Source organism: Podarcis raffonei, chromosome 4 (assembly GCF_027172205.1).
Source record: "Podarcis raffonei isolate rPodRaf1 chromosome 4, rPodRaf1.pri, whole genome shotgun sequence".
Classification (NCBI taxonomy): Eukaryota; Metazoa; Chordata; class Lepidosauria; order Squamata; family Lacertidae; genus Podarcis; species Podarcis raffonei.
In genome coordinates this window covers 38,474,579-38,484,523 of record NC_070605.1, presented here as the reverse complement: position 1 = coordinate 38,484,523, position 9,945 = coordinate 38,474,579, and positions in this window count along the sequence as shown.

The following is a 9,945-nucleotide window of genomic DNA, read 5'->3' as shown; positions in this document are numbered from 1 at the left end:
TGTTTCGCAGCACTTCTGTGCCAATGTTCTGTTTTGGCACCATAGAAACTGTTGCCTTTTGCATACGGCATTTCCCCCTCGGAAGCTCATAAATTCTCATGAGTTTCCTCAATTCCTTAAGCTTGTAAATTCTCTTGGCTACCCAAGAAGGAACTCCTTGTTTCTTCTCTCTCACCTGTGAGCTCTTTCAAATCAGGGACAGTGCTATTTGAGTGTTTGGCAAACTTGATTTGAGTATATCCTGGGCTCCAGAAATAATAGCAGGTTGCTTTGATTTCCTGACAATGCGCTCGCTGGCTGAGACATGCTGCTTGCGCAGAGGGGTGCATGCTGCCTCTTGCTCGCTCCAGCTGAGCACCTCTCTGTTTGCTAAAAGAGAGCGAGGTGGAGACAAAAACCACCGTCTCGTTTCATATTATGTGTGTGTTGGCATGGCAGAAGGGGGTGTTGTTGTTTGTTGTTGCGTGGGTCTGTGCAGATAACCTTGTCCAAAGAAAGAGAGGAAGAAAAAAATGCAGGATGCCAAGGTCTCCGGAGAACACTGACTTGCTAAGGGCGGTATATACTGAGAAACGGATCCATACAGTCACTTACAAGTACATGCATGACTAGAGACTGTTGTGTGGAGAAGAAACCAGCTGGGAGTGATTTCTGTAGGTGTAGTTGCCAACACTCATCAACAGAAAAACAAAGAGGTTTTAATCAGGAAATCTTCCCATAGCTGTACCTAGGCATGCACGAATTCTCTCACAACACACTCTTGACAGGCCCGACCCCTCCATCTGTCTCCTACTGGCGCTGTATCCATAGCATCAGAATGCCTCGTAATCTTTAACACAGTTATCCACTCAACATCACTCTATAAAGCTGGAAACTTCTATTTGCCTGGTTTATAAATGATGAAGAGTAAGTGGCGCAGAGGCACGGAGGCCATAATTGTGGCAGAGATAAGGGGCCGCATTTGAACATGGATAAGCCCCCATAGTAAGGGCTCCTTAAACACCTCCGCAAACTAACTCGATTTTATACCATCGGCAGCACAGTTTCTGTACAGATATAGCTGCACCACTCCTCACGCCTGCCCCACAACGCACACAGCTAAGATTCTCACAAGCAAGTGGGTCAGGACAGGAGTAGAACGACAGGCACTGGCAAGGCGGGCAAGAGCAGCATCCATAATTTAGGCGCTTCTGGAGATGTTGCTGAGGGAAGAAATAAGCGAGGAACACTAAAATGCAGCTGCCTTTTGATTGCCTCCTTCAGCTAGGCATTAGCGGAGCAGGAAAGCTGGTAGCCGATGAGACCAGCAGGACACCAGTCGCTCAGACCTTTCTTGGGCAGAATCATGTCCAATTAAAATCATCTCAGTGCATTGTGATCCGCTCAAGCTCTGCTCCTGACCTCCCAGACTCTTGCAACCATGCCAGCTGATAACAAATTACTTTGGTTCACTAGAATCTTAGGGCAGAAACAAAAGCATGCCTTTTAGACTAACACATACAGACTGCAAGCACTGCAGGGGGAGAGATTGCTAAGAATAAAAGCCATGTACAAGAGGGACCCAGGAAGGCTCTCAAATAGAAAAGAGAAGCTTGCAGAGAGAAATGACAGGTCGACAGGTTGGGGTCATCCAATGAAGCTGGTTTGCAGCAGTTGCAGGACAGACAACAATAAAGCATTTCCTCAGACAATGCAGGGTTGGGAAACCTTTCGCACCTACAGGACCCCTGATGTTGCTGAACTGCAGCTCCCATCCTCCCTGACTGTTGACCGTGCTGGATGGGACAGGTGGAAATTGTAGCCTGAGAACATCTGTAGGACCACAGATTCCCCATCCCTGACAGAATGCCGGCTTAATCCAATGTAATTCTGTACAGGAAGATGTGGCAATGTGATTGGATCGTTCCACGGAGGAAGAGGGTAATCACTGGCTATTAGTCAAGATGGCTGCATGAAACTTCCATGTTCAGAGGCAGTCTATCAGTGGATATCAGCTACTAGGAAGCAGCAGTGGAAGAAGGTCGTTGCCTTCATGCCAAGCTTGTAGCCTTCTCAGGGGGTCATTTGCTTGGTCATTGCAGGAAGCAAGATGGTGGACTGGACGGATATTTGGCCTGAGCCAGGTTGGCCCTCCATGGTGAAAATTAAAGACATTCTCCCATGCCTGAAATAATTTTTTTAAAAACAAACAGAATTGGTTTTGGAATTCATCTTATGAGGCTGTTGAAGTGTAGGTGGGTTCCCACAAGGCAAGACACAGAGAAAATAGCAGGAACCTTTATTGAACTAACAGAACTGGACAACAGGGGCAAAGCAACTGCTTATATACATTTCTGAATGCCTGGGCCAATCCCACTTCTAGTGTGATTGGCTATCTAAACTTCCAAGCTGCAAATCATGACTCAGAGTTTAAGGGCCAATGGCAGAGTCCCAAATCCTGAAATGTTCTGTGATTGGATATCATGTATCGAATCAGAACGCGGGGGCTCAGAATCCTTAGTCCAGACTCAATCTCAGCCAAACACAGACCACTGAATACATAACAGCTGTAATCCTTTACCTTCTTTTCTGGAAATTTAGTCTCATTGACCTCAGTAGGATTTATTGTGGGGAATAGGATTGCTGTGAAGCTGCTATCTACCACTCCTCTCTTATCATGGGAATCTGCCTGCATGACTCAATCTTTTCCAGGTTTTCTTTTTAAGCCACAGGAGTTAGGTCCAGCTCGCTCACTATCCTAATGCAATTCAGATGGACCTGTTGCCAACTGTCAGTTGCTAGAATCTGTGAAATATCTGTCCAGCTGAAGGCTTGCCCTTAAGGTTCTTTTGTGATATGAAGGCATTAAACAAGGTGAATCTTGATATCTTGACCATACTCTTGTCCACCTTTGCCCTACGGCCTTCACCAAGAAGCACATCGTTCTACACAAGAGAAATTCCTATCACATAAGAAATATTTTAAAGGGGGAAACTATAAAATACGGTTTCATCTTTTACCATTGTGAAGCTATGAGCAGAGTTGTTCTCTTCTTCTTCAACAACAACAACAACAACAAGAACAACCAAATCAATCACTGTACATGCCTAGCTCTGGGACTGCTTGATAAAATAGTGTTACACACCACCTGTAATCCTGGCAGCCTCCCCCTTTCTTGCCTGTTGCCAAATGTTTCACCTTTTGTCAGGGTACTGACTCTGCTATCGCTTGTCTTTGTTCTTGAATGGCACCTCTCTAAGCCCAGCTCCTCAGGAGGCTGATTAGACTTCAAACCCCACAATTTAATAACTTCAGAAATTATGGCGAGAACCTGGCACCCAGGAATTTTAGGGGGACCTTGCACCCCGAAAAACCCACAACACTAATAACTACTGTTGTTGTATAAAGAGGATGATAGTAAGAGTAGCAATAGAAGCCAAGAATAAAATATAAATTGTTAACAGATCTTAAAGAAAGAGGTGGCTTCACCTTACCAGATACAAAATTATATTATGAATCCTCTTGCATTTGCTGCATCCGGGATAGGATATTATTAAAAAACACAGATTTACTAGATTTAGAAGGACATGATAATAGATTTGGCTGGCATGCGTATCTATGGTATCAGAAAGCAAACGTACATAAAAGCTTCCAGAATCATATAATAAGGAACGCAATTTTCCAAGTGTGGGAAAAATATAAGGATATCTTAGAACAAAAAAACACCATGGCGCCTTTCACCTTTGGAAGCAATATCAATGAAAAAATCAAATACAAAAACTGATTGAGCAACATATAGAGAGCTGTTAATGGAAACGGATAATCAATTAAAATTGAAGGAATTTCGAGAAATAAGAGGGAAAGTAACAGATTGGCTTCAATACTTCCAGTTAAAAGAGGTATTTAAAAATGATAAAAAAGGATTTCATTATGAAATTTCAAACTTTCGGAGAGAAATTATAGAAAATGCTAATAAAATAATATCAAAAATGTATAACATATTGGTGGAATGGGAAACCAAGGATGAAGAGTTTAAGTTTGTTATCATAAAGTGGGCAATGGACATGGGACATAACATTATGATGGTAGACTGGGAAAGACTATGGGAAAATGATATAAAATTAATGGCATGTACCTCACTTAAAGAGATTCTTATGAAAATGATGTACAGGTACTTACTGATAAAATTAGCAAAAATGTATAAAACAAAAGAAAATAAGTGTTGGAAATGTAAAGAAGTAGAAGGTATGTTTTATCATATGTGGTGGGAATGTAAGGTCATCAAAAAAATTGGGAAATGATATATAATGAATTGAATTTTTTTAAAAAAATAACCTTTGTTTAAAAATCTGAAGCTTTTCTATAAGGAATTACAGGAACTGATTTAGCAAAAGAGTATAGAACTTTGTTTATGTACACTACAATGGCCAAGAGAATATTGTTAACCCAGCATTGGAAAGAAGAAGTCCCTACAAAAGAAGATTGGCAAACTAAGTTAATGGAATACGCGGAAATGGCTAAATTAACTGGAAAACTTAGAAATCAAGATGATAACAAATATAAAAAGGAATTGGAAAGTTTTATTGCATATTTACAAAAGCAATGTAAACAAGTCATACTTGGATTATATAAGAGACAACTGTAAATCTTTAAAGACACTGGCAGGATTTGATTAACTTCAACAGTTTATGATCAAATAGATAAATGTATAAAATACGTGACATAATGAAAATATATGATACTTACTGAAGTAGAGGAAGGAAGTTCAAAGCTCAACAGAGCTAATGTTATGTATGAGATGTATTAATACAATGAATGTATTGGAACGTATGTTTGATGAACTAATAAAAATTTAAGTTGGGGGGAAAAAGCAATGTAAACAAGTCAACACGCTAGCAGGGTTAAAAAAACAAAACACTTGTAATGTTATGGACAACGTTTAAATTAGGAGGTAATTAGAGATAAAGATTTGTTGCTGACATGCAAAAATGAAAATAATACAAAAGAATCAGGGGAGGGAGTGGAGGGAAGTCAGGGGATTCAAGGAATCCCAAAATATGGAATTGACATTCAGAATGTATTCAGAAGTTGTTTGTTTTTCTTTGTTCTTTTTAAGTTCTTTTTTCTTTTTCTGTTTTCAATGAAATGATTGTTATTGTAAAAAATTATTTAAAAAAGATAATAAGAGTAACAACAACAATTCCCTTAAAGCAGGGATAGCCTGTGGTCCTCCACTGAACAATTTGTATCATCCAATCTAACTTGGGCTGGTGGTGGAAGACCCAGAGGTTAGATACCCTTGTTTTAGTAGTAGTAGTAGTAGTAGTAGTAGTAGTAATAATAATAATAATAATAATAATAATAATTATTATTATTATTATTTATTATTTATACCCTGCCTATCTGGCCTTGACACAATCTGTATTCATGGTTTGTTTATTATTGCATTTCTATCTCACCTTTTATATCATCCATGAAGCGTAAGGTGGCATACAAAGTTTGTCTCCTCCTGCTTTTATCCTCACAGCAACCCTGTCAGGTAGGTTAGGTAGAGTGACAGTGACCCCCCCAATCACCCAGTAAGCTTTAGGGCTGAGTGGGGATTCGAACCCTGCTCTCCCAGATCCTAGTCCAGCACTCTTACCACTACACCACACCAGGAAGCAGGTCCACCCTTTGACATTTCTAGCTTTTACTGAATTCTGAAGGCTTCCCCACCAACATGTAAAGAAAGTGATAGGTTATCTCACACACCCAGTGAAGGAGGATCCCCTGCCTGCTTGCCTGTGGTGAGAGCTAGTGTGGTGTAGTGGTTAAGAGCGGTAGTCACGTAATCTGGGTAACCGGGTTCGCGTCTCCGCTCCTCCACATGCAGCTGCTGGGTGACCTTGGGCCAGTCACACTTCTCTGAAGTCTCTCAGCCCCACTCACCTCAAAGAGTGTTTGTTGTGGGGGAGGAAGGGAAAGGAGAATGTTAGCCGCTTTGAGACTCCTTAAAGGGAGTGAAAGGCGGGATATCAAATCCAAACTCTTCTTCTCTTCTTTTTGCCTGCCTGTCTGCCTGGGTTATCTCTTCTCTCTTACCTCTCTTCCTATTTTACCATCTAATTTCTTCAGGAGCTGGGGGGAAATGTATTATGGAACCAGGCTTATGCTAGGCTCTCCGTTTCCTATTTAAGAAGCAGCACGTGGCCTTTATTAGCCTGCCTTAGCTGCACAGAAAAGCCAGGCTTTGTCGACTTCTTCCATTTGACACATTAAAAAAACCCCAGAAGTTTCCTAACAAGTGACTACTTTTACTTTTGCGGGGAACAGAAAATAAAACCACAACATAGGAGCTAGGGCTGCAGCCTGAGGGAAAAATTCAGCGTGGAAAGAGAAAGGCCTCCTAATTCTGATTCCCACTCCAGTGTGAGGAGAAAATGAACTGCAAAAGTGAGCAGCATGGTTTTAACAGCAAAATGCCTGCCTTCTGTAGATCCTAAGGTGATTTAGAATCAGAGAACCAGAGGGTTGGGACATTCAGAATCATCTAGTCCAACCCCCTGCAACACAGGAATCACTGCTAAAGAATCACATTCTATTGTCAGGCAGCTTGAACTGTCAGAAATAGGTATCCTAATATTTAGTCAGAATCTCCTTTCTTGCAATTTGAATCCGTTGGTTCAGGTCCTACTCTCTGGAGCAGCAGAAAAGAAGCTCGCTCCATCTTCCATGCAACAGCCCTTCAGATATTAAAAGACATATATCCTATCACCTCTCAGTCTTCTCTTCTCCAGGCTAAACATACCAAACTTCCTCAAACGTCCCTCAGAGTAATGGCTTCCAGACCCCTTTTTTCATCACCCTGGTCCCTTGAAAGCCAGCGTGGTGTAGTGGTTAAGAGCAGTGGACTCGTAATCTGGTGAACCGGGTTCGCTTCCCTGCTCCTCCACATGCAGCTGCTGGGTGACCTTGGGCCAGTCACACTTCTCTGAAGTCTCTCAGCCTCACTCACCTCACAGAGTGTTTGTTGTGAAGGAGGAAGGGAAAGGAGATTGTAAGCTGCTTTGAGACTCCTTAAGGGAAGTGAAAGGCAGGATACCAAGTCCAAACTCCTCCTCCTCCTCTTCTTCTTCTTCTTTTCCCTGCACACATTCCAGCTTGTCAATGTCCTTCTTAAGCTGTGATGCCCAGACGTATCCTTAAAAACAGCTAAAATAATGTGGCACATCACCCCAATCTCTGAGCAAGGATCATGTTTCCTTTCAGACTGAGGGTCAGCGGAGACTGTGGTGACTTTATGATATATGGTTTATTTAGACATATATGAGCATGTGATGGAGAATTTCACAGCATTAACACTCCAAATGGGCCTTGTTTTAAAAAGATATATTGATATTCCACTCACCCAAGGTTCTTCATGGCAGCTAATACTGAAATAACATGAGCAATTAGGAAAAATAAAAAAGTAATTTTGTATGCAAATCTACATCGTTTTAACTGATTCATTCAACTGATTAATTGACTAAGAAAGCTTTAATTGGACAGCAGCCCTACATTAATTACTTCATTAACTGGAACAAAATAGTATCATCTTAACGCTTGAGGGTCAAGCTAGACAACTTGTAAAATGGGTGGGTGCTTTTTGTGCATGTTTTGGTGGCAAGAACAGGTAGTCAGGGAGAGAATTTTACTAAGTAAGTGATGTGAAAGAAAAGGGTTAAATTTCTCCTCCCCAAATTTCATTGTTCCAGTCCTGATTCCTCCCCTCCCACCTCAGTGGAGACTTAAGTTTTTTTAAAAATCATTCATGCGAAATGCATTCATTTATTTCAGAAATCATCTAGTGTGGATCTGAATCCTAATAACTATATAGCGAAATTAGCCTAAATTGAGAAGAAGCTCTAAACGTAATCTCTGAGGGCGTCAAGCCAGGTTTTTTTCTTATTAAGTGCTGTGTTTAATATTTCTCCTGTGCTCCTACTACCCAATTCTCCGTCAATTAATGAGAAAAGAAATTGCATTCAAAAATTATCAATGCAGAAAAAATTTCTGTGAAATTCTCATGGGTCAGGTGCAGGGGTTTTTCTTGTGCTTACGTTACTTTTGAGGAGGTCAGGGGATGTCTGTGAGTATCCTTTCTTCATTGCAGAAATTGTCTTACTAATGGTCTGCTCTCTGCAGCCTTCCCAGGTGCCTGGGCTTCAATTAAAGCCCAGGGGAAATGTCCTGAGACAACTCTTCCCATGGGGATTTATCCAGATAACAGAGGTCAGGTAGCCAGGGAGGCTGCAGAGGGCCAGACAAAGATTTACTGGGAAGAAACACCTTTGGCCAACTTGCCACAATAAGCAGCTCTCAAACTCCTCACACCCAGCAAAATGCTAAAGAAGTTCTAAAGTGCCCTGAGAATTGAGAAAACAGAGTTTGGCACAGCACTTACATTTCAAACATTGTGCTGAACTGAAACAGGAAGCCAGGCTGAAAAAGTGGAAGCATACTCATAAACCATGCAAATTATCACAGTATATTACGGGCAACCAGAATTACTTTATTAAAAGAGGTTCTTGTTGGAGTTTAGAGTTACAAACAAGTCCAACTGCTAGCTTTGTCTTCCAGGCTTATCCATATGGACCAACAAAGAGAAACTCCTCCTAAACATATGGCTTGCTATTTATCAATATTCTTAATGAGAGTGCCAAAAACCTGTAAACCCATTAATCTGGACATAACCTTTTAAAGTGGGGCAATGAACCTCTGGCCTGTGCACTAGACCCAGCCTGCAAGCCATTGTTAATGGGCTGTCAGCTCCCTGGCAATTCCCCCCCCCCCAATTTTATTGTGAGTTTCACCTGACCAAGCTGTCACTGTTGAGAGAGCTCAGCAAAGCACTCTGGAAACAGGACTTTGATCTGTTCCAATTGTGAAACACTGGAGCAGATGGGAATGCCTTTCCTTCCTGTATGTACTCATTTTCACAACCTTAAGATATCAATGACTTCCCTTCTTCTCTTTCCATGGTTCATTTTACATATCATAAATCCCTGCATATTTTACAAAAACTATACCATTCAGTCTCCCATTATAACATCCATCAAAACTTATTTACACTGTTGAATTCATCTTAATGCTGCCAGCATTTTCAACTGTACACAATTACTTCCTGTATATTCAATAAACGTTTTCCAATCTTCTCTAAACGTATGTGCTTCTTGTTTGCTTATTCTATATGTTAAGTCTGCAAGCTGCGCATATTCTGTCAACTTAAGTTGCCATTCTTTGGTTAGGACCTTGCTCGTTTTCTATTTTGGGTCTAACAAAACATGGGCTGCAGTAGTGGCATACATAAATAACCTTTTTTGACACCTGGGAATTTCAGTCTGAATTATCCTCCACAGAAAAGACACTTTTTGGGGGGAAAGTACTTTTAAACATTTCCCCCCCAATTCATTATGGATCATTTCCCAATAATCTTTTACCCTTTTACAAGTCCACTACATATGAAAGAATGTTCCCTACACCTCTTTGCATCTCCAGCACTTATCTGATTCAGTCTTATACATCTTAGCAAGCCTACTCAGAGTTAAATGCCATCTGTAAATCATTTTCAAGTAGTTATTCAAAGAATAGCATGCTGCAAACTTCAAGTCACTTTTCTAGAGTTTTCCCCAGATGTTAAAATCTATATTGTGACCTATACCTATTGCCCAGTGAGGGATGGTAGAATCTGTCAGTTTGTTCTCTGATTCCTATTTTTCCAGTCACAAATTCAGTTCTCCATATTTCTTCAACCATTTGTGGTTGCCTTAAAAAAAAAATCCTTGTGAAATCTCTTCAGCATTTCAGTGTGGATTTCTCCGGATAAACACATTTGTGTATGCAGTTTGGAGAAATCGAAGCAGTTTTCACAATATGATGCATTTTTGTATGTTATTTTTGCTAATATGTTTTTTTATGCACTCTTTCCCCTAAAATATGCATCTT